This window comes from Bubalus kerabau, chromosome 13, assembly GCF_029407905.1.
Source record: "Bubalus kerabau isolate K-KA32 ecotype Philippines breed swamp buffalo chromosome 13, PCC_UOA_SB_1v2, whole genome shotgun sequence".
NCBI lineage: Eukaryota > Metazoa > Chordata > Mammalia > Artiodactyla > Bovidae > Bubalus > Bubalus kerabau.
The window spans coordinates 76,708,037-76,720,786 of record NC_073636.1 but is presented as its reverse complement, the minus strand read 5'-3'; the positions used below and the strand labels follow the sequence as shown (position 1 = coordinate 76,720,786).

General features: G+C 44.1%; 2 long non-coding RNA genes across 2 annotated transcripts in view; one reads left to right on the top strand and one right to left on the bottom strand.

The window, feature by feature from the left end:
- The window catches only part of LOC129626045 (uncharacterized), a 57,319-nt gene extending 44,872 nt beyond the window's left edge, over window positions 1-12,447 (bottom strand). Inside the window, exons 1-2 of the long non-coding RNA XR_008701717.1 lie at window positions 12,368-12,447; window positions 11,052-11,213 (exon numbers count right to left, since the gene is read on the bottom strand). This is a non-coding gene — a long non-coding RNA (uncharacterized LOC129626045). The remainder of the gene's footprint in view (window positions 1-11,051; window positions 11,214-12,367) is intronic.
- Window positions 5,852-8,874, top strand: LOC129626047 (uncharacterized). Its single transcript, XR_008701720.1, has 3 exons — window positions 5,852-5,955; window positions 7,963-8,024; window positions 8,156-8,874. It is a non-coding gene; the product is annotated as an uncharacterized LOC129626047 (long non-coding RNA).
- Window positions 12,448-12,750: the final 303 nt, after the last annotated feature.

Genomic DNA, 12,750 nt, shown 5'->3' with positions numbered 1-12,750 from the left:
AAGAACAAGCTGGAACCAAATTGCCGGAAGAAATATCAATAACCTCAGATATGCAGATGACACGACCCTTATGGCAGAAAGGGAAGAAGAACTAAAGAGCCTCTTGATGCAAGTGAAAGAGGAGAGTGAAAAAGTTGGCTTAAAATTCAACATTCGAGAAGTGAAGATCATGGCATCCGGTCCCATCATTTCATGGCAAATAGATGGGGAAACAATTACAGACTTTATTTTCTTGGGCTCCAAAATCACTGCAGATGGTGACTGCAGCCATGAAATTAAAAGACGCTTGCTCCTTGGAAGAAAAGCTATGACCAACCTAGACAGCATATTAAAAAGCAGAGACATCACTTTGCTGACAAAGGTCCATCTGGTTAAAGCTATGGTTTTTCCTGTAGTCATGTATGGATGTGAGAGTTGGACCATAAAGAAAGCTGAGCACCGAAGAATTGATGCTTTGGAACTGTGGTGTTGGAAAAGACTCTTGAGAGTCCCTTCAACTGCAAGGAAATCCAACCAGTCAATCCTAAAGGAAAACAGTCCTGAATATTCATTAGAAGGACTGATGCTGAAGCTGAAACTCCAATACTCTGGCCACCTGATGTGAAGAACTGACTCATTTGAAAAGACCCTGGTGCTGGGAAAGATTGAAGGCAGGAGGAGAAAGGGACAACAGAGGATGAGATGGTTAGATGGCATCACCGACTCAATAGACACAAGTTTGAGCAGGCTCCAGGAGGTGGTGAAAGACAGGGAAACCTGGCGTGCTGCAGTCCAAGGGGTCGCAAAGAGTCAGACACAACTGAGAGACTGAAATGAACTGAAGTTGACCAGTGCAAAGCTCAGTTTTCAACTCCTTCAGACAGGTGCTTTTCTGCAGTTCACATTCAACACATCTGTCTGTGTGGACCCTGCATGTAAGCTGTGTCACCAAAGAACTTTTGATTAGAATCCCAATTCTAATGAAAAGTGGGCAGGACAGGGTGTGGAGAAAAGGGAACCCTCCTACACTGTTGGTAGGAATGTAAATTTGTACAGCCACTAAGGAGAACACTGTGAAGTTTCCTTAAAAACTACTACATGATTCAGCAATCCCACTCCTAGGCATATATCCAGAAAAAAAAACCAAACAGGATTTATAAAGGTACACACATCACAAAGTTCACTGAAACACTATTTACAACAGCCATGACATGGAAGCAACCTACTTGCTCATTGACAGACGAGCGGATAAAGATGTGGTGCACATATACAGCGGAATATTACTCAGCCGTAAAAAAGAATGAAATAATGCCATTTGCAGCAACATGGGTGGACCTGGAGATTATCATACTGAGTGAAGAAAGTCAGAAAGAGAAAGACAAATATCATATGATATCACTTTTATGTAGAATCTAAAAAAACTACACAAATGAACTTATTTACAAAACAGAAACAGACTCAGGGACATAGACCACAAATTTATGATTACCAAGGGGAAAGGTGGGGGCGGGATAAATTAGGAGTTTGGGATTAACATATACACACTGCTATATATTTATAAAATAGATAATCATCAAGGACCTACTGTATAGAACAGGGCATCCTATGCGATATTCTGTGATAACCTGTATGGGAAAAGAATCTGAAAAGGATAAATAAATGAATATTTACAACTGTAAAACTTTGCTGTACCCCTGAAACTAACACAACATTGTAAATCACTATACTCCAATATAAAATAAAAATTGTTAAAAAGAGAGAGAAGCTTGGAGGTAAAAGAAATAATGTTGGCCTCGTCTCATTCTTTACACCAGTGGTTCTGTTCCTGGCTACATACTAGAATCACCTGGGGATTTTGAAGGCTCTGATACCAAGACTGCACCCCACAGAAATGAAGTAAGAACCTCTGAGAAGGGGGTTCAGGCACAGGCATCTTGCTAAAGGCCCAGGAGATGCCATTTTCCAGCCCCGACTGAGAAATATAGTTTTTAACAGTTTACTTGGGCAATTCAGGCTTTCCTTGGAGAAGTCAAGTGAATACCAAGCCCTTTAGAGCTGTTTCTTCCCACGCTTAGTCTTCTCCAGCTGCTCTGACAAGATACCTTAGACTGGTGCTCAGACAAGACAGTTATTTCCTACAGTTCTGGAGACTGGAAAAGTCCAAGATCAAGGTGCCAGCCAATTCCACTCCTGGTAAGAACCTTCGCCCTGGTTTATCGATGGCTACTTATTTTTTTAGCTGTGTCCTCATGTTAGGGCGGAGAAGGCAATGGCACCCCACTCCAGTACTCTTGCCTGGAAAATCCCATGGACGGAGGAGCCTGGTAGGCTGCAGTCCATGGGGTTGCTAAGAGTCGGACACGACTGAGTGACTTCTTTGACTTTTCACTTTCATGCATTGGAGAAGGAAATGGCAAACCACTCCAGTATTCTTGCCTGGAGAATCCCAGGGACGGGGGAGCCTGGTGGGCTGCTGTCTATGGGGTCGCACAGAGTCGGACACGACTGAAGTGACTTAGCAGCAGCAGCAGCAGCATGTTAGGGGAGGGCTTCCCCGGTAGCTCAGAGGTAAAGAAACCACCTGCCAATGCTCTTGTTTGATCCCTGGTTCAGAAAGATCCCCTGGAGGAGAAAATGGCAACCCACTCCAGTATTCTCGCCTGGAAAATCCCACAGACAGAGAAGCCTGGAGGGCTACAGTCCACAGAGTCTCAAAGAGTCCAACATGACTTAGCTACTGAGCACAGCGCAGCATGTGAGCAGGGCAGGGAGGGCAGAGGAGAGCAAGCTCTTTTCTTAAAATAGACACTAATTCCTTCAGAAGGACCCTACGCTCATGACCTCATCTAAAACTTACTACCTTCCAAAGGCCTCATCTCCAATGTCATCACATTCAGGGTTAGGGCTTTTGTGTATGAATTTGTGGAAGAAGGGAGAGACATAACTCAGTCCATAGTACAACCCTTCTCTAAGATGTTCCAAAAAAGCATGATTTAGGGTTTGGGACACCAGCAAAGGGGGCCTTTAGCTGGGGATGAGTGGGGATCTTCCAAGAAATGCTGGCTGGGTCCCATCACAGGGCTTTCTCCTGGCGTCTGCTGCCCCAGGCTAGACTGTGGGCTCAGTCCAGTGCTGGAGACCTTCCTAAGTTGCTGCTCTAGCCTTCCCCCAGGCCCTGCTGAGGCTGCTCCCCAGGACTTACTTGCAGGGTCACCTCCAGCCAAGCGATAATCTACCCCCTAGCAGATAGCATGCATGAATGTCTTGGGAGTGCCTGCCATCTGCCTGTCCACGCACTTGCACTGTCTTTCATCAGCAGAGGCAACTTTACAGAGCCCCCTCCACATGGAGTCCACATCAGGCATGAGCGAAAGCCCTCTTCTCCCGTGTTCCCTGCATCTCACACCATCTCCGCTCCGGGCTTTCAGCTCCCTGGCTGTTCCCCCATCACGACCCACTAAGCCAGAAAACTTCAGGCTTTCTCTTCCCCTCTCTCAATTGTCTTCAAGCTTTTTGGTCATTTCTTTTCTGAAGGCATTCTCAAAAATGATGCAGGAGAACAGACTTCTGGTTGCCAAGGGGGTTGGGGGACGGGGAAGGGAAGGAATGGGAATTTGGAATTAGCAGAGGCAAACTATTACATATAGGATGGATAGACAACAAGGTCCTACTGTGTAGCACAGGGAACTATATGCAATAACCTGTAATAAACCAAAATGGAAAAGAATGTGAAAACGAATATATATATGTATAGCTGAATCACCTTGTTGTATAGAAGAAATTAATACAACACTGTAAATCAACTATACTTCAGTTGAAAAAAAAACCATGCAGGGGACTTCCCTGCTGGTCCTACGGCTACGACTCTGAGCCCAAGGCAGGTGGACCAGATTCGATCCCTAGTCAGGGAACTAGATCCCACGTGCCACAGTTGAAGATTCTGCACGAAGCAACAAAGATTGAAGAACGGAAATGCCACAACTAAGACCTGGAACAGCCAAATAAATAAAAATATTTTTTTTAAAGAAAACTATGGCATATTTTTAAAAGTCAGTACACCTGAAAGTAACATATTATAAATCAACTACACTTCAATTTTAAAAAATCAAATCACTAGAACAGCTGAAAATGATGTAATGTTTGCATACAGTAAGTACTGATATCTCAAAACAGTTTCATCACCCTAAAATTATCCCTAAAGCATATCAATACCATAATAATTTGATTTCTATCCATTAAAAAAAAGCCACAAACAACAGAATGGCAGTTTTACTTCACCCACTGTGGTTCTTTAATTTGCATTCTGCTCCTCCAACAATATTTTATCCTAAGGTATTATAAGTCTGTGCTTTAGAGTCTTTTATTGATCACTCTTTTGCCCTCCTTGGAAATAATATGTTTAAGGATTGAAATTAATATTTTTTTAAACTTTCCTGTGACCAGGTCTTCCCTTGGAAATCCAATGGTTAAGACTCCAACCTTCCACTGCAGGGGGTATGGGTTCAGTCCCTGGGCTGGAAACTAAGATCCCGAAAGCCATGTAGGCCATAAGTAAATATATATGTATAGACATAATTTATTTTTCAAAAAGTTTCCTGTGACCAAAAGTGTTCTTATTAAAAGTTTTAAAACTTTTGTTCTGGATCACTTAAAGAGGAATAATGGTTACCAATCTCTCAAATTGCATTTTTGGGTGGTGCTATGAAAATTTTTACACCTTGGGACAATTAACCATAATAAAAGTTGCTCAGGAATGGGGAGAAGTGTGACTTTCCTTTGTAAAGGGAGAGAACAGTTATTATGCAGGAGCAGTAGGGGGAAAAATAAAACAACAGCTGGAGAGAAATGTGCAAAGGGAAGTTGAGGAGCTGTACACGGATTCCCTTAAACTCTTCGCAGCTCCCAATGGGCACCTGCATCCTGGTTTGAAGCCCGTTGTTCTCAATCGTGCCTGCCTTTTCCACAAGGGCTCCCAGTCCCAGGCAGAAGCCTGCTATGAGAGGCAGAAGAAGAAGGCTTTCTACACTTCGTAAGGGACCCTATGACCTCACTCTCCAGGCCAGGCCCTGGATCTTGGGCCTATAGAGTGTCTCGTCCTAGGACCCGTGTATTTTTATACATTGGTTTAATATCCTCCAAACACACACAGAATTACACCTGCACATGCATAGTTCAAAAGAACACACACAAAAAAAACGGTCATTCCAGAGGGAATGACTATGGTCAGCAGGTCAAGCATTTTAATTATAGAAATTTGTGTTGCAGTTTGAATAGTTTCCATATATATGCACACCTTTTTCAGGGATAAATTAAAAGAAAAGCAAGCTTATAGGCACATCATGCAAAGCAACATGAGCTTCCTTTTCTGTTTTGCTTTCATACTGGTACAATACACTCAGTATGAGAGTTAATGTCATGTGTCAACTTGACCCGACCATAGGGGCTTCCAAGGTGGCGCTCGTGGTAAAGAACTTGCCTGCCAGTGCAGGAGACACAAGAGACTCGGGTTCAACCCTTGGGTCGGGAAGACCCCCTGGAGGAGGGCACAGCAACACACTCCAGAATTCTTGCCTGGAGAATCCCCACGGAGAGAGGAACATGGTGGGCTACAGTCCATGGGGTCACAAAAAGTCGGACACGACTGAAGCGACTTAGCAGAGTCCAGGCCACGGTGTGCCCAGATATTTGGTCAAACAGTACTGCAGCTACTGTTTGTGTTAGGGTGTTTTAAGATGAGATTAACATTTAAATTGGTAGACTGAATAAAGCAGATGGGCCTCCATAGTGTGGGTAGGCTTTATCCAATCCTGTAAAGGCCTGGGTAGAACACAAGACTGACTCTCCTCCAGTAGGAGAGAATTCTCCTGCTTGCCAGCCTTCAAACTGAGACATGAGCTTTGCCTGTTCTATGCTGGCCGTTGGACTTGAACGGGGACATCAGCTCTGCCGATTTTGGCACACCAACCTCATAATCAGGTGAGTCAATTTCTTATTTTTTACATAAAGATACACACACACACATATATATATGTATATATATTCTATTGGTTCTGTTTCTTGAAAAAATCCTGACTAAAACACAGTTGGGTTCTGGTTTTTGTGTTTTTTTTTTTTTTGCTTCACTGTGCAGTTTGTGGGCTCTTAGTTCCTCAACCAGGGATCAAACCCATGCCTCCTGCAGTGGAAGCACAATTCCCTAACCACTGGACAAGCAGAGAAGTGCCCAGATACTTTTTCTTTACATTTAAAAGAAAAAAAATATTGGGCTTCCCTGGTGGCTCAGTGGTAAAGAATCTGAACTACCAAAGCAGGAGACACAGGTTCGATTCTCAGTCCAGGAAGATCCCACGTGTCTCAGAGCACCTAAGCCCAGATGCCACACTACAGCCAGGGCTTGAGAGCCTGGGGGCTGCAACGACTGAAGCCCACGTGTCCTAGAGTCCAGGCTCTCCTACAAGAGAAGCCACCACAATGAGAAGCCCCCGCACCCCAGCTAGAGAAAAGCCCGTGCAGGAGCAAAGACCCAGCATAGCCAAAAATAAATAATTAAAAATATCTATTGTGCTTTATTTCTCTCTTCTCCAACTTTGAGATGAAATTTATGTACAATAAAAATTTCAATGCACAGTTAGATGAGTTTGGGCACCTGTATCCATATGTGTAGCCCCCACCACCAATAAAATATGCTTTTCATATGTGTATGTTTTTAAAAAATTACACCTAGCTGTGTGTCAATTTTGACTCATTTTGGTGATGAGTGATACAAAAATCACAGTGACTTAAGTAACAGAGAAGAAGTGAACTGATACTGGAGGCAGTCACAGCGCTTACCCTGGAAGGCCGATGCTTCAAACAAAAAAGCTAACTGTTCGGTCTACCTGCTTCTAAAGCTCATTTTAAGAGCTTGGATATTTAATTGGTTTATGTATAATCAGTTTCACCAAACTCTAGAGAAGATGCCCTACGTTGATTATGCAGCACAGTTACTGTGTGAGAGTGCGCACGGCTACTTTTCCTAAGATTTATTCATTTATTTATTTTTGGCTGCCCGGGGCTTTCTCCAGTTGCAGAGAGCAGGGTCTACTTTCTAATTGTGGCGCTCGGGCTTCTCATTGCAGTGGCTTCTCTTGATTCAGAGCTTAGGCTCAACGGTTGTGGCACAGGGGTTTAGTTGTTCCTTGACATGTGGGATCTTCCTGGACCAGGGATCAAACCCACATCTCCTGTATTGGCAGGCAGATTCTTTACCACTGAGCCACCAAGGAAGCCCAAGCACAGCTATTTTAAGGACCTTTGAATTTGCAGCGTCCCACTTACCAGTCTCAGCTCAGTTGGTAAAGAATCTGCCTGCAATGTAGGCAGACCTTGGTTGGATTCCTGGGTTGGGAAGATCCCTTGGAGAAGGAAATGGCAACCCATTCCAGTACTCTTGCCTGGAGAATTCCCTGGACAGAGGAGCCTGGCGGTTGCATACAGTCCATAGGATCGCCAGAGTCGGACACGACTCAGCAACGTAACCACCACCGCTACCTCATGTCTTATAAGAAATTTTCAAGTGTACCCACATTTGCATTATTTGTTTTGTTGTAGAAAATTCTGCCATTATTTTTGTAATTTAAATGATTCGATTATTATTCATTGAATTTGCTGTGGGCTGCAGCTTCTTGGCAGTTACCACACATCACTTTGCATTCTTGCAAAGTGAGATAATCTACCCGACATACAGCTTTCCATATATAGAGGCATTTTTATGAAGACTGGCTTTCACAATTAATAATGCTGCTATAAAATTCTGTTTTATAGTCATATTCATTCCTGTTTTATGTTTTTTCTCTTTCTTTTAATTTGAAGTCAGTACACTTGCCCTTGGGGGTTTTTTTTGGGGGGGGGCGGGGGGTGCCATACTGCAGTTTGTGCTTGTGAAGATTTTAGTTCCCTGACCAGGGATTGAACCAGGACCCCAGCAGATTTCCTTTTATACAGACACCCCTAGCTTCAAGGAGAGAAGGAGCTGGAAATGTCATTTTCAGCCTTCTGGCCTCTAGGTAAGGGAGAAGACTTGCTCTTTCTTTTTATTTTTTTTCCTTCTTTTTTTAAAAATTTACTTTTTATTTATTTTTAAAATTTTATTTATCATTTATTTTTGGCTGCACTGGGTCTTCCTTGCTGTGAGCAGGCTTTTAGTCATGGTACACAGGCTCAGGAGTTGTGGCCCTCAGGTTTAGCTGCCCCACAGCATGTGAGATCTTAGTTCCCTGACCAAGGATTGAACTCGAGTCCCCTGCATTGGAAGACAGATACTTAACCACTGGACCGCCATGAAAGTCCCAAAGAGAAGAGTTTTGAACTTGGAAGTTGAAAGTTACCTGTAATGGCTGCCACAGAAGCCACGGGAACAATGGCACAAGACAGCCTGAACAGCTAAACTCAGCGCCAGAAAAGTGATTGGAGCTTTTGTAACCAATGAGCAACTTGCTGTTATTCAAATTCTGAGCCTCTAAGGAAATGGTTTCTGAAACTGCAATGTCCAATAGCTTTCTATTTTATGAGTCAGCTTTAGTATTCAAACTCGGTGGTTCTAACTTACATGCGTATTTAAAACACAGACTGCAGGGCCCACTCAGTAAAAGGAGGGTGGGGCCTGAGAACGTGCATTCCTAGCAAATTTCCAAGTGCTGCTGCTGCTGCTCTTAAAACCATATTTTGAAAGCCACGATTACTGCCAATCCTTTGTTTCGATAGACAGTAGTGCCATTTTCAATCGTTTGCCTTGTACCAAAGTTACAGAGAAGAACCCTGTTATCAAGGTGGAAGGTGATGGAGGCCGCAGAGGGAACAGTATGTCTGAAGGGCATTCTTTCTGCCTGCCAGCAGCCACTTTCCTGCTTCAGGTAGCAGCACCTTGGTTTCCGTTGGGCAAACTCCCTGGTTGTGGTGCTTGAGTTGCTGGTGAGGAGATTCTGCCTCAGGGCTGGTGGGGCCGGTGGGAGATAAGACCTGGGATTGGCTAATCAGTGTATCCTGATACCTAGTTATCCACAAATCGTCACAGCGATTGGTTCAGAGATAGTCACTCGATCCCAGCTGACTCAGTATGTGTCATCCATAGGTCCTTCTCTAGGGCGATTGGGAGGAAGCGAAAGTACCACTCTTTCCACTAGGGTAGCTCATTAGGATGCAAGCTGAGTCTTCACATCCCTTTGGGAAAGACTGAGAATAAAGATAGTACGGTAGAGGGCAGAGATAACCCACGGGGATGAGGCGTCCAGTCTTTATTCTAACTTTCTCTCTGGGGCTTTTCCATCACACAAGTCAAGAAGCTCCTTTGGGCTTCAGCCACTCTGACCTGGGTTTCTGCCTCCTGTAACTGAAAGAATCCCGGCCAACCCAGGACAAACCCGGAAAGGGCCTGGTGCAACTTTGAGGAAGTGAAAGACGGCACAGACAATCCGGGGGAGAACAGCCCCAGAAGAGTGGCTGAGAGCCAGGTCACCGAGGGCTTCGCAGGCTACAATACATACTTTGCATTTTTAACTCACTGAACTGAGACGCCACCAGATGACCTGAAGCACGAGTCATACAAATACGGCTTCTTCAGGGACAGAGAGCATTGAAACAGGTGGTTATTATCTTCTCAGAGCCAACAAGTAGTCTAAGATTCAACATGATGAATGGAATTTCTACTTTTAAGGGCACTGCCTCCTAGGACTTTTGTGTCCAAACACCTGCAGTGATCTCTCTGGACAGGAGCCATTGGAAAGAGAGCAGAGTAATACAAAAATGTTTCAGGGATAATAGCTATAGGAACAAACTGATCTCATTCTCGTCTTTAAAAAAAAAAGAGTGGGGAGAGAAGGAGATAAGGAACTCTGTGTGTGTGTGTGTGTGTGTGTGTGTGTGTGTGTGTGTGTCTGCATTGATTTTATTGATTGGAAATGCCATACCAAACTGATAATTCGAGCAGTGGAGGAGTGTGTTTTCTTCTTTATATACTTCTATATTTAATTATACCTTCCCTGGTGACTCAGACGGTAAAGAGTCCACCTGCAAGGTAAGAGACCACAGGGTTCGATCCCTGGGTTGGGAAGATTCCCTGGAGAAGGGAATGGCTACATACTCCAGTATTCTTGGCTGGAGAATTTCATAGACAGAGGAGCCTGGAGGGCTATAATCCATGGGGTCACAGGGAATCGGACAGGACTAAGTAACTAACACTTTCACCTACAACAGTGTGTATAACTTTAATAAAGAAAAGATATTCTTTAAAAATATATAAAATAAAAAAAGAACAACAACAAAAAAAGGAGGAATATTCTGGGACTTCCCCGGTGATTCAGTGGCTAATATGCCAAGCTCCCAATGCAGAGGGCACAGGTTCAATCCCTGGTCAGAGAACTAGATCCTACATGCCACAGCTAAGACCCAGCACAGGCAAATAAATAATTTTTCAAATAATAAAAAATAAAGAAGGAATATTTTTACTGCTGGGAAATAATTATGTCAGTATCTATTAAACATTTTAAAACACATACTCTTTTCCTTTTAACCAGCGTCTCCATAGTGGGAACTCTACCTTATGGAACAGGGATTAGCAAACTTTCTCTGTAAAGAGTCAGAGAGTAAACACTTTAGGCTTTGTGACCCATCCAGTTTTTGCATTAATGACTCAGCCCTGCCAGGGTAGTGAGAGAGCAGTTATAGAAATTATGCAAGTGAATAAGTTTGGCTGTGTTCCAATAAAAGTTCATTTACAAAAATAGGTGCTGGGCTGCATTTGATCTGTGGAACCTGTGTTCTGATCCCTGCTCTAGAAAAAGAATATATACAGATATATGTACCAAGATATTTACTGCAGAATGTTTGAAGCAAAAAAAAAACACCTGATAATATAAACATACACAATAGTAGAATAGTTGATAAACTGTGGTGTGTTTCTAGGATGGAATTTGATTCAAATATTCAGAAGAACCAGTTAGATCTATACCTGCTGACCTGGAGGAACAATCATGAGGCCTTAAGTGAACAAAGAGACTTGCCGAATAACACAACACGCACAGTAGATTTCCACTAACCTGTGAGCACCTGGTGACTTTGCAGGTCCTCCCACTGTGGGTGGAATGCACTGCTCAGTTCCAGAGCTGAGCTCGGCCACATGACTTGCTTCAGCCAATGGGATGTTAGCAGATGTCCTGTGAGAAGAGCCTTCCATGAGTTTGACTTGGCCTCGGGAGCTCCTATGGATGCATGATGAACAGGTCTCAAGGAGCCGCTGGTCCACAAAGGACAAAGAACACGCGGGGCCGACTCAGCCCAGCATACCTGCAGCCTGAGGCAGGACTGGCCCGCTGAGCCCAGCCACGATCTGCTGACCCAGGAGCATGAGAATAAGGGCTTACTAGTTTAAGGTTTTTGAGGACATGTCTTACTCAGCAGGAAGGCTGCGAATGTGAACTAATACAACACGATGGTTGGAGGGACTTCCTTGGTGGTCCAGTGGCTAAGACTCCAAGCTCCCAATACGGGGGGGCCCGAGTTCGATCCCTGGTCAGGGAACTAAGAACCTACATGCTGCAACTCAGAGTTCTTATGCAGCTAAAGATCCCATGTGCCACGACGAAGAATTGATGCAGCCAAATTTTTTTTTTTTTAATCTGATGGATGTGGAGAAGGAAATGGCAACCCACTCCAGTATTCTTGCCTGGAAAAGTCCATGGACAGAGGAGCCTGGTGGGCTGCAGTCCATGGGGTTACATGACTGAGCATGTGTGCATGAGGGTGGAGGGTGATGGGTTGGTAGAAATAAACCAGTAGAACTAAAAAAAAAAATCTGATGGATGGATGTCACTGGACACTGGATGGACCTGTGTTGTTTTTGCCACTTCAGCATCTGATCACTCTTATTCCTATAACCACACCCTGATTTTCCTCTAAGGAACCACACCTTTCCCACTCTCAGTCCACATGGAATGCATGGAGTGGCTTAATTGCCTGGGCTAAAGGGTGGACTTGTGAGCAAGTGCTGTGCATGAGCTGACTCACAGCTCACACACAGGCTCACAAGAGCTGCTGGTGAAATTATAGGAGCATTGTAAGGCAGTTGACACCACATTGGTAACTTGAATTGGTTGTGGTAGGAGTATTTACACCACAGAACTTGGCAAATTCTATGAATCAAACCTTTCGTTTTATTTTTCAGCCATGCAGCAAGGCTTATGGGATCTTAGTTCATTGACCAGGGATGGAACCTGGACCCCAAGCAGTGGATGTGGAGTCTGAACCATTGGACCACCAAGGAATACCAAAATCAAACCTTTATTTTCCCAAAAAGCCATGTTAGACATTTATCAGCACTGTTGTGACTCGGTTGTGGTTAATCAGAGAGCCATACCTTCATGGCCACAGAGTCCAGCTGGGCAGGTAACTCAAGCCAGGCCAGGTGAGTCAGTTCAGGTGTTAGAATAGAAGTGTTCTGTTCTGGGGTTTTGTAACAGGAGAAAAGGGGGCAGGGCACAACTTTTGAGAGAATGACATAGCCCAAGGATGCAACATAAACCAATTAACACCGAATGGGTCTAAGACTCAACCTTGATCCTCAATCAGCAAGCTAAATGACACACCCAGAGGCACCAGGAAGGTTCCAAGGCACTGTCAAAAGACCAAGGAGTGGGTGGTGACCCAATTCCTGGAAATCTCCACCCGGTCCCCAAAATAGTTGGAAAAATCCTCCCACTCATTAGCATATGAAATTACCCAGCCCATAAAAACTAACCA